Source organism: Lithobates pipiens, unplaced genomic scaffold, assembly GCF_037356315.1.
Source record: "Lithobates pipiens isolate NorthernLeopardFrog02 unplaced genomic scaffold, aLitPip1_a1.2 Scaffold_23, whole genome shotgun sequence".
Classification (NCBI taxonomy): domain Eukaryota; kingdom Metazoa; phylum Chordata; class Amphibia; order Anura; family Ranidae; genus Lithobates; species Lithobates pipiens.
The window spans coordinates 230,509,576-230,521,735 of record NW_027507785.1 but is presented as its reverse complement, the minus strand read 5'-3'; the positions used below and the strand labels follow the sequence as shown (position 1 = coordinate 230,521,735).

At 43.0% G+C, this 12,160-nt stretch overlaps 1 protein-coding gene across 5 annotated transcripts in view; it reads right to left on the bottom strand.

Moving 5' to 3' along the window:
- The window catches only part of DIPK1A (divergent protein kinase domain 1A), a 233,511-nt gene that overhangs the window by 158,678 nt on the left and 62,673 nt on the right, over positions 1-12,160 (bottom strand). For 3 of the 5 annotated variants that reach the window (XM_077452912.1, XM_077452909.1, XM_077452906.1), the window contains one exon: positions 9,661-9,832. The exons of the other annotated variants lie outside the window; for them this stretch is intronic. The gene's annotated coding sequence lies outside the window, so the exon portion shown is untranslated. The remainder of the gene's footprint in view (positions 1-9,660; positions 9,833-12,160) is intronic. 5 annotated transcript variants of the gene reach the window in all.

The following is a 12,160-nucleotide window of genomic DNA, read 5'->3' as shown; positions in this document are numbered from 1 at the left end:
ATACTAGCAATGGTGGTCAGCAAGAGGTATGCCTTGTTATACTGCTCAATGACCCCTTAGCAACCTCCGGGTAACCCCCAGGCTTCCACAGAAATATGGTGAAGAATGGCTGCTCTAAAGTGGTCACAATGTCTCCTAATGGTTCTTGGCATTGCAAACTTTCATACATAAACAATGTGTTTGGTGTTACAGATAAAACATCTGGTTATCTTAAAACTCTTATTGATCTAATAACGCAGGAGACCCATACACTGGAAACTACACCTATATGCACCACATCTGAAAAATGCCACAATTCTTACACAGAAGTCGCGGGGAAGCTGAACAATAATTATTTTTACCCATAGCAGGTTTTGCCTTTCCAGGTTCAAATCAAGCATTCTAGAAGAAAACGGACAATATAATTGGCCATAACAGACAACTGTCTTTCCTTTACACATTTCTGCAGAGGACTGAAACCGAGATCATGGGGAATGTACAGATCATGATTATTCACACATTTGATAAAATAAACCCAATGTACATACCAAGTCTGCAGCAATAATCTCTGGAATTGCACAAGGCTTCAGCTGTAGTAAAAAATAAAAAAAAGCTGTCCCTATAATTGGAATAGATGAAAATGACTAAACACAGGGCACCAAGAAATAATCGTTCCTCCTCTACACACAGTCCATGCTGAATGGGAACATCTGCTGAGCAGGTGTCATTTATCTGAACCAATGTGAGTAACAATCATAAACCCCATCAGAGAAATACCCATCCGTTCTCCGCCTCTTCAAAATATATTTAGATCTGCGACATAACTTTTACTCATGGCCACCTGCTGCAAGTAATAAAAGGGTATCTCCACCCAAATAGCTAGATACATAGCTGAGATATATACTTTTGAAGTTCAAGGGTTAGCTCAAGGGTTATTTGAAAAAGAAGTTATCGGCTACTGCTATAAGCCAATTTCCTGATGTCATTACATAAAGCCTAGTACTCACAGGCCGAATGTCGGGCAACATTGGACAATTCAATAAAAAAAAAAAAAAAAAAAAAAAAACAGCCGTTCCGCCGGCTTCTGTCTGACGAGCATGCTGGAAATCCAGCAGCCGACCGGCTCCCGACCGCTCTCAGCCAGCGGCTGAGCCAAAAAATGTACATGAATGCTATATTGGTACATAGGGGAGCTGGAATTTAGAAAAAAAAAAGAAGTTAACAAAAAGGTGATCTTATCCTTATCAAGGGAGGCTGTAGGCAGGGGGCATTTTTAACCACTTTCTTACTGGGCACTAATACCTCCTTCCTGCCCAGGCCAATTTTCAGCTTTCAGCAAGGCCGCACTTTGGTGGTATTTAATCACCACTGGGTTGTTTTTTTGGTTGCTTTAGCAAAAAAAATTAAAAAAATTAAAAAAGACGAAACGTTTGAATAAAAAAAACAAAAACACATTTTTCATACTTTGATATAAAATTTTGGCAATAGAGAATTATTCTTCTTCACTGATTTGCGCTCAGAAGGCTGCACTGATGAGGCGACACTGAGTGCATTGATGAGGAGGCACTGAGGAGGCTGCACTTTCTTCTATTCTCCTCACGCTGATCACGAGGAGAAAAAAAATCTGATAGCCAGCTTCTGTTTACATCTGTGATCAGCCATCATTGACTGACAGCTGATGATGTGTTAAAGGGCTGCTGTGATTGACCCTTTACCCTGCTCTGTGATCAGCCAAGTCCAAACCCTAAGTCCGCAGGGGGCACGATCACGGGAGGACGTCTACTGATGCCCTCCCGACACTGGAAGCCTGCACTGTAGCCATCTTTCGGCTACAGCGCGGGCGGAAATTGGTTACGTGTGTGTCATTCTTACACAGGTGAAAATTGAAGTGGGGGTGGCTACCTGCCCAAAAAAGTACACACTCCATGTAAAATAAAAAAATTAAAATAAAGTCAGTGTTGGAGATGGGGTTAAGAAGTCGACTTGAGTGAAGCTTTAAGAAAATGCATAAATACAAAGCGTTCTCTGTATGTTTTTAGGTGCAAAGAATTAGTGCTACAGCTGTGCATGAATCCCCTGGATCCTTTTACATGCTAAAATACGGTATATTTATAACCAAAACAATTTTGTTTTTTATTTTACATTTTTTATAGATTGATCAAAACCCTGGTCAGGTTTTACAGCCATCGGAGGCTCCAATGGAGAGATTCCTTCACTTCTTGCCTGGTAAAAAGGTTGTCCCCAGAACAGGAAGTGAAGGAAAATCACTCTAACAGCAACACAGACAGAAGTAAATATGTTTTTTTCAAGTTAAAGCATTTGTCACCCCACTACATATTCCTGATATGTGCATGCTGTGCCATGTACTTGTATGAGAAAGCACCCTGTTATTTTTGTATTGCTTCCTTTGTTAGAAATCCATGGTGTTCTTGCTTTCCTTTTAAAAACTGACTACACTAAGCAGGAGAAAACACCGTGGCATGTTCACTAGCTAAGCTGGGAATTCTGTGTGCTCTCTTACAATAATCAGACTTGTCCTGACACCTGACATGCCCCCGCTGCACAGCCATTCACTGGGAAGCTCAGTGTGTTGCTGTGTAACTCTATCAACCCCCCCCCCCCCCCCCCCAGCGCTTATTCAGCTGAGAACAGAGGGAATGTGCTCACCTATAAATCAAAAATAAAAAATGTAACCACTTCCTGACCGACGCACGCCGATGCACGTCGGGAGAATGGCACGGGCAGGAATATTGGCGTAAAGGTACGTCCATTTCTATATGCCGCTCTGCCATCGCGTGCGCGCCGGCGCGCTCGAGTGCTGGTGGTCGGGACCCCCGTGAGTCCGGTCGCGGGTCCTGTGGACTCGATCGCTGCGGGGATACCCGCGATCGTCTCACGGGGAGGTTGAACGGGGAGATGCTGTTGTAAACAGCATCTCCCCGTTCTGCCTAGCAACAAGGGACACCGATCTCTGCTCCATGTGATTGGAGCAGAGATCAATGTTCACTAACACAAAGCCCAACCCCCACAGTTAGTAACACGCCCCTAGGAACACTTAACCCCTACACTGCCACCCCTGGTTAACCCCTTCACTGCCAGTGTCATTTACACAGGAATCAGTGCATTTGTATAGCACCGATTGCTGTATAAACAACAATGGTGTCAAAAATGGCCAATGTGTCCGTCATAATGTCGCAGTCACAATAAAAATCGCTGATCGCCGCCATTACTAGTAAAAAAAATATATATTAATAAAAAATGCCAAAAAACTATCCCCTATTTTGTGAACGCTATAACTTTTGCGCAAACCAATCAAGCGATTTTTTTTACCAAAATGATGCGCATCGGCCAAAACTGAGGAAAAAAAAAATTTCTTTAATATATTTATCGGGGATATTTATTATAACAAAAAGTAAATAATGTAAAGTAGTATAGTAAAGTAATAATGTTTTTTCTAAATTGTCGCTCTATTTTTGCTTATAGCGCAAAAAATAAAAACCGCAGGGGTGACCAAATACCACCAAAAAGAAAGCTCTATTTGTGAGAAAGAAAGGACGTAAATTTTGTTTGGGAGCCACATCACAAGACCGCGCAATTGTCAGTTAAAGCGACACAGTGCCGAATCACAAAAAGTGGTCTGGTCTTAAGCCAGCAAAATGGTCCGATCTGAAAGTGGTTAATAAAGGGAAAAAAGGTTTTAAATTTTTTTTTTTACATCTATACAAAAATGTTTTGCCTTTCATTTCTATTTTAAACTCAATGGGTTGTTTTACAAGGTGATCATTTACAAGCCATCAGGGGAAAAAGTGCACTAGGAAATAGTGGCATCAATTGCCTGATTGTGTGAACTACATAACTGGCTGAACAGAATTACAAATGCTTTGGGAGGTTAATTATTACAGTAAAAAAAAATGGATGTAGAACCACTTTAATGGTATTCTAATTTGCAAGAACAAATACAATGATGTCGCTTATTTATGAAAGGTCAAAAGGTTATGTTTACAGCTTTTTGACACCTATTTGTCAGTTTTTTTTAATTGGGAGACTGGTAAAAACACATTTAGTGTAATCATATCATATGGGATTTTTGCTTTTCTTGTCATCTAGTCCCAGCTGTTTTGTATTGCAAAACTGTGAAGGCTATTTTCATCCTGGAAATCACTAGGTATATATTCACCTATCCAAAAGGAGAAGAAAATATTAGCTGAAGGGTAGAAGGCAGGCGCAAAATAATACAATTTAGGAAACGGTCCCCACTATTACACAAAATTCGTAGTGAAGGTTTAAATACTTATTTAAATATTACATCTAACAGTTAATAATCCTTATCTCTAATCTGAGTATTAAATGGCATTATTCACCATTTTCTGATTATTCCCCAACATTGACTGTTCAAATTATATGCAGGAGGTTGGGGAAAGTCTGCAGTTAAGAGATCTTGCCACTTTAGTCCCGAAGGCTTGTAAGCAGCCAGCATCCTCTGCATACTGAAATGTCAGTTTTAAAAGGGTTTAGCTATAAAAAGGTTACCAGTCAATGTAAGCAATAAGCAACGGTGAAATGAATAAATATTTATAAACACAAACCAGTATCTTACATGCTTTGCATATGTAGCAGAAATATGAAATAAATTTGTATGTCTCTATTCGGTGATTATTTTTTTTTACTCCTCTGTATGTATCAAAGATAAGTGATCCAAAACAAATAATTACTGAAATAAAGCTTATAATCCATGTTTTTATAAATAATGAATGCATTATATATCAGATGAGAATGCACTTGACACTGTCAGAGAAACTTGAGAATCAAACTACAGTAAAACCTTGGTTTGAGAGCGTTTTGCAAGACAAGCAAACTTTTTTCATGAATTTTGACTTGATATACAACTAGTGTCAAGTCACAACTCAGTATAAAAGAAGAGAGGCGCCTCTAATGCCGCGTACACGCGATCAGACTGTCCGGCAGACAAACCGCTAGACTTTGCAGTGGAGGTCCGCCGGACTTTCCAAACGAGCGGACCCGCCCACACACGACCGGACTTTCCGCCACACTATGGCGGGAGTCCGGCGGACTTTTGAAATGAACGGACTTGACCACACACGGAGAAAAGTCCGTTCATTTTGAATGCAGCTCCAGGTAGACAGGACTAGCAATGGAAGTCAATGTCGCCGCCTCCATCGGTGAGATTTACATATCGCGAGCCCTGTCACCTGGTATGGACTTAAAGGGGAAGCCCTACACTGAAAAAAAAACGGCGTGGGGCTCCCCCAAAGTCCATATCAGACCCTTATCCGAGCACGCAGCCCAGCTGGTCAGGAAAGGGAGTGAGACGAGCGAGCGCCCCCCCCCCCCCGAGCGGTACCAGGCTGCGTGCCCTCAACATGGGGGGGTGCTTTGGGGAAGAGGGGCCCCGCAGCCCTCCCACCCCAAAGCACCTTGTCCCCATGTTGATGAGGACAAGGGCCTTATCGGAATACGGGAGCCCCTTTAAAAAGGGGGCCCCCCAGATACCGTCTCCCCACCCTATGTGAAAAAAAGTGTAAATAAAACACAACACAGGGTTTTAAAATAATTAGAAAGCTCCGGTGGTTTTCCATCTTGGGGGGTCTTCTCGCCGGACTCCTAAAGCAGTCTTCATAAGTGATACAGAAAATTTCTTACATTTAAAGCGGAGGTCCACCCTAAAGTGGACCTCCGCTCATCGGAACCCTCCCCCCCTCCGGCGCCACAATTGGCACCTTTCAGGGGGGAGGGGGGTGCAGATACCTGTACAGTACAGGTATTCTGCACCCACTTCCGGGATAGCTCTCTGCGGAAAGGGGCGTAGATTACGCCCCTTTCCGCAAGTGCCCGCCCCTTTCCGCAAGTGCCCCGCTGCCTGCTGGGAAACACACAGATCCGAGAGGCAGCGGGGACTGTCCTTATTGTGCAGCGTGATTCGCGCATGCGCAGTAGGGAACCGGGAAATGAAGCCGAAAGGCTCCATTTTCTGATTCCCATACCCAAGATGGCGGCGGCAGCACCTTACAGACGATCTAGAGATCGGCTTCGGGTCCTGACATCGCGGGCGCGCTGGACAGGTAAGTGTCACTATTTTAAAAGTCAGCAGCTGCAGTATTTGTAGCTGCTGGCTTTTAAAAAAAAACTCCCGCTTTAAACATTTATTAAACAAAACAAACCTCCAGTCAGTTTACTTGTATGTATGATTTAGATTAAAAAAATAAATAAAAACTATATATTAAATAAAAACAGGTAGTCAAAACTTTTGGACAAAAAAAAAAAAAAAAAAAAATGGGCTAACTTTACTGTTTTTATTTTATTTTTATTTTTTAAATGGTGTATTTTTTTCCCAAAAAAATGCATTTGAAAGACCTCTGTGCAAATGCCGTGTGACATAAAATATTGCAACAACAGCTATTTTATTCCCTAGGATCTCTGCTAAAAAATATATATATCATTTTTGGGGGGTCTAAGTGATTTTCTGGCAGAAAATACAGGACTTTTACTTGTAAGCAACAAGTGTCAGAAAAGATTTAGTCTTTAAATGGTTAAACTGAGAACTTCTACATACTGAGATGACTTCATTCAAGTGTAAACATTGTATCTTTTTGTTCTTTTCTTGGCAGGCTGCCCAGAGAGGAGGAAGATGTTTCTATGACGACTGTCAACTTGCACTGACTTCTATACAGAAGTCATTTCAAAGTCCCGCTGTAGTTGTAAATCGGCTTTTTATCAGCACAATCGGCCGATGCCGATTATTTAAAAAACGGCAAATATCGGCCGATATATCGGTCGACCTCTAAAAGAAAGCTCTATTTGTGGGGAAAAAAGGAAATTTTAGTTGGGTACAATATTGCAGGACCGCGCAATTGTCAGTAAAAGCGACGCAGTGCCGAATCGCAAAAAGTGTGCTGGTCAGGAAGGGGGTAAATCCTTCCGGGGGCTGAAGTGGTTAATCAACCATGCGAGTTGCTAAATGTTGTACCGTCATTAAATGTAACCAGTGGCGGTACGTCCCGTACGCGCCCTTTAAAAAAATAAAAATAAATAAAGGGTCCATAAGTGCATTGTGTTTGGAAGCAGGACACAGTGCACTTATGGGAAGCTCCACATCTATGCAAGCACGAGATTGCAGATGCGGCGCTTCATTTGCCTGCTTTTATCCCACCTTGCTGCACTTTCCGAAGCACCGAGTAGCTTCCACCCAGCGCTCGTAGTATCTATTACTACGGCCGGACGGTTTGATTGACATCAGAGTTTGATGTCACTGCCCGTTTTCTCTCTCCCATAGCACCCGGGAGAGAGAAAACATGAAGTATGAGAGGAGCGGACCCCTCCATCGCCTCTGTGGAAAGAGAGGACAACACAGTAAGGGAGAACGGGGGGGGGGGGGGGTTGGTGGGACATAGGTTGCATTTGGTGGGACACAGGCTGCATGTAAGGAGGGACTCTGCTGGAGGCACCTGATGGCAGGCGATGTGGCTAGTGACACACTCGGGGTTCCCACTGATTCTGCATTACGGTGAGTTGAATGATTCCATTTTATATTACAATGTAATAATAGAAATAATGCACTTCAATCATCCTGACAGCATAACAACCATGGTGCGAGAATGATTGAAGTGCTAACGCCAGGTGTTTGGAATATCTTTATCTGCCAATTGTTAAACTTTCTAGAATATACATATTTCTATTGTTGTGTAGGATCTGAGCCTGCTGTCCCATCTCAGACTCTAACCCCACCACCTTAGAGCCATGGACACTATTTCCCTGAAACCACGCCGACTTCACCAAGTGGGAGGGGTCTGGCGCCCCCCCATCCTAAAACTTCACCAGCCGCCACTGACTAACCATATTGCTACACTTAGAGGTGCCTCTCTTCTCTTTTATACTCTGTAGCTCCTGCTGGATTTTGTTTCTAATCCCATTGTGGAGGCTGCCATTTGTGAATGGACATTTTATGGTTACACACCCTATCACATTGCTATAATCTTTTTATATGGACCATAAGCTGAAAGACCTATGAATAAATAGTGGTGGAAGGAATCATCTACATTTCCAGTATTTCTTACGGGGATATCGCTTTGATATACAAGTGCTTTGGATTACAAGTATGTTTCCGGAACAAATTATGCTCACAATCCAAGGTTTTACTGTATATAATCCTTGACGTTTCACAGAAAGAAAAAAAAAAATCTAAAATGAGTAAAGAAAATTGAAACAGAGACCAGTTAAGCGGAAGAAACACCTTCTTAACCACATCAATACTGGGCACTTTCACCCCCTTCCTTCCCACACCAATTTTCAGCTTTCAGCGCTCTCGCGCTTTCAATGAAAATTGCGCGGTCATGCTACACTGTACCCAAATGACCTTTTTATCATTTTGTTCCCATGAATAGAGTTTTTTTTTGGTGGTATTTATTCACGACTCCATTTTTTATTTTTTGCGATAAGCGAAAAAAGAGGAAATTTTGAAAAACATCAATATTTTCTTGTTTCTATTTTTCTATTTTAAAAGTAATCCAATAAAATCAAATGTTGTCATAAATGTAAACCAAAATGTATTCTGCTGCATGTCTTTAGTAAAAAAAATCTCGTTAAATGTATAATTGGTTCGTGTGACCACGGACATATGTACGCAGATGACCATGTACAGATGTGCGCAGGTGATCACGGACATGTGTGTGCAGATAATCATTAGGACATGTGATTTTACTGTTAAATCTGGGGGGGGACAGGTGTTTTTACTATGTGGGAACATACATTTGGGGACATGTGTGTTTTACATTGTGTATATGTTTTACATGTGTGTTTTACACTGGTGATCAGTGTGTAAAAAGCTGTAAAAACAAAAAAAACAACAGCTCATACTTACTGATCACCAGCCGGCTACAGCGATCCGCTCTCCTCTCCTCACCGACAACTTCTGTGTGAGGAGAAAAGAGCCAATCGCCTAGCAACCGGCTGTTTACATCACATGGTGGCTGTGATTGGACATGGCCGTCATGTGATCAGGAGGGCCAATCACAGAGCCCTCCTGCCGATCGGAGATGTGCCATGTCTGGGTGACACAAGCGCATCGGGATCGCGCCACTGCACGGGCACGCGCGCAATCCGCCTCGTTCTGAGGGATTTTCCTAAACATCCACTCTGAAGGAGGGAACGCCCTGGCTGTACATATGCAGTGGCCGGGTGGGAAGTGGTTAATGAATACTAAAAGTGGCTTGTGTGCAATTCACATGCGGATTATAGTACGAACTGGGGCTTATGGTTTGGATAGAATGTGGAAGTGCTAAAATCCCTATGAGGTTTTTATTAGTCAAGTTTATTCTCCCCAGTGGAACACAAAAATATAAGACAAGAATAAACAAAGTAACAGTCTCACACTGGCCATATACATAGATCCAAATCTGAGGACATATGCTATATGCACAAAAAGGGGTAAACCGATATGACCAATACTGCCAAAGGAAAAATCTTGGTTGTCAAGGTAAAGAACATCAAAACTGTATGTGCCTCAATACAAAATCAGTTAGAATTGTATCCTGTCAGAAATTTGGTTTTAATCTTTCCCCATTCTATCCCAAAAAAGAAAAAAAAAATGGTTCATATAGTTTAGTTTAACAAAAGAAAAGTGCTGACACATAAAAAGACTAAGCACTTGTGGGTACCTACACATACCTGCAATAGCTTTCAGTAGAAACACTCTGCCAGAATGTCAGTATCTTCTGATCAGGCTCCGGTGCTTCCTGATAAGGCCACTCCATTATGGTCCCCAATGGTTTTTTATTGGCCCATCACTCTGATGGCTTGGCCAATAGAAACATGTGAGTAGCTACAGGCGGTGGACACGCTTTAAAAAAAAAAATAATAATAATAGTATCAGGAAGTGCAAAAGTTTTGTCCAATCAGAACAGTCCACCATTTAGGTAGAGCAGAACACTGAAAGCTGCTACGAGTATTTGAAACAAGACCACTAGGAGTTGTAGAATGAACTTGACGCCAATGTCAATGTTAATTTCATCCACCAAATAATACCGGTTGTTTTTAAGCTCTGCCTATATTGGTGTCCTAGAATTAACTTGGGCCAGTCAAAATAGAGACATACAGTACCTTGAAAAAGTATTCATTCACAAATTTTCCACATTTTGTCACGTTACAACCAAAAACGTAAATGTATTTTATTGGTATTTTATATAAAATACCAACACAAAGTGGCACATAATTGTGAAGTAGAAGAAAAATGATAAATGGTTTAGAACATTTTTTACACATAAATATCTGGAAAGTGTGGCGTGCGAGAGCACCTTCTTCCACGTTTGCTGTGTCCCCCACATGACTTATCGCAAATTCTAAATAGGACTTTTTACGGCTCCCTTTTAACAATGGCTTTCTTCTTGCCACTCTTCCATAAAGGTCAGATTTGTGGAGTGCACGACTAATAGTTGTCCTGTGGACAAATTCTCCCACCTGAGCTGTGGATCTCTGTAGCGCCTCCAGAGTTACCATGGGCCTCTTGGCTGCTTCTGTGAATAATGCTCTCCTTGCCCGGCCTGTCAGTTTAGGTGGATGGCCATATCTTGGCAGGTCTGTAGTTGTGCCATGCTCTTTCCATTTCGGATGATGGATTGAACAGTGTTCCATGAGATGTGCTTTAACCACTTTCTTACTGGGCACTTAAACCCCCCTCCTGTCCATTTTTCAGCACTGATGCACTTTGAATGACAATAGCGCAGTCACGCTACACTGTAATCAAATTACATTTTTATCATTTTTTTCCCACAAATAGAGCTTTCTTTTGGGGGTATTTGATCACATTTGCAGTTTTTATTTTTGTCAAAATTAAAAAAAACTTTTTTTATATTTTGTTATAAAGTTTTGCAAACAGGTACTGTATTTATCGGCGTATAACACGCACTTTTTCCCCCTTAAAATCGGGGGAAAGTCGTGGGTGCGTGTTATACACCGATCCCCGCTGTCTGTGAGGCTAAAATACTGAGCGCCACCGAAAAAGACCGAGCGGCGCCGAAAAAGACCGAGCCGTCTGCTCAGCTCCGCTTGTAGTCCCGCCTCCCTGCTGTTTCTGGAGCGAGCGCTGCCGAAAAAGACCGAGCCGACTCTACTGTGTATTCGGCTTGGCTCGGCTCGCAGTCCCGCCGAGCAGCCGGCTCGATCTTTTTCGGCGGCGCCCGCTCGGTCTGTCTCGGCGGCGGGATATTTAAACATGGGCAAGGCTGCAAACGGCACTGGGGAGCTGGAAATGACACTGGCAAGCTGCAAATGACATTCTGCAAGGCTGCAAACAGCAGTGGGCAAGCTGCAAATGACACTGATCATTCTGCAATGATGGACAAGGCTGCAGATGCGCACTGATAAGGCTGCATTGACAGGCATTTAAATGTACGTTTTTTTTCCCTTAAACTTCCCTCCTAAAACTTTTTTTCTTAAAATGCCCTCCTAAACTTGGGGTGCGTGTTATACCCCGATAAATACGGTAATTTTCTCCTTCATTAAAGCGGGATTCCACCCTAAAGTGGAACCTCCGCTGATCGGATCCCTCCCCCCCCCTCCGGTGTCACAATTGACACCTTTCAGGGGGGAAGGGGGTGGAGATACCTGTCAAAGACAGGTATTTTCACCCACTTCCGGGCATAGACTGCCGTGGGAGTCTACGCCATTTCCTGCCCTGCCGCGCTGTCTGCTGGGACACACACGGGTCCCAGTGACAGCGCGGAGATTTCCTATTGCGCGGCGCGGCTCGCGCATGCGCAGTAGGGAACCAGGAAGTGAAGCCGATTCGCTTCACTTCCTGATTCCCTCACCTAGAATGGTGGCGACAGCAGTCGAGAGCCGAGCGATCGATCGGCCTCGGCATCGCTGGAACCCGGGACAGGTGAGTGTCCATTTATTAAAAGTCAGCAGCTGTAGTATTTATAGCTGCTGGCTTTTAATATATTTTTTTTTGGTGGAATCCCTCTTTAATGTACGATAATGAGGCGGCACCGATAGATGGCAATAATGGGCACTGATCGGTTACACTGATAGGCAGCACTGCTAGGAGGCACTGATTGGCACCACTGGTGGGCATTGATGGCAATGGCAGGTGGCACTGGCAGTGGGTACTGGTGGGCACAGATGAGGCATAATTGCCTCTTCCTCTTCAGGACCGATGTCCATTGCA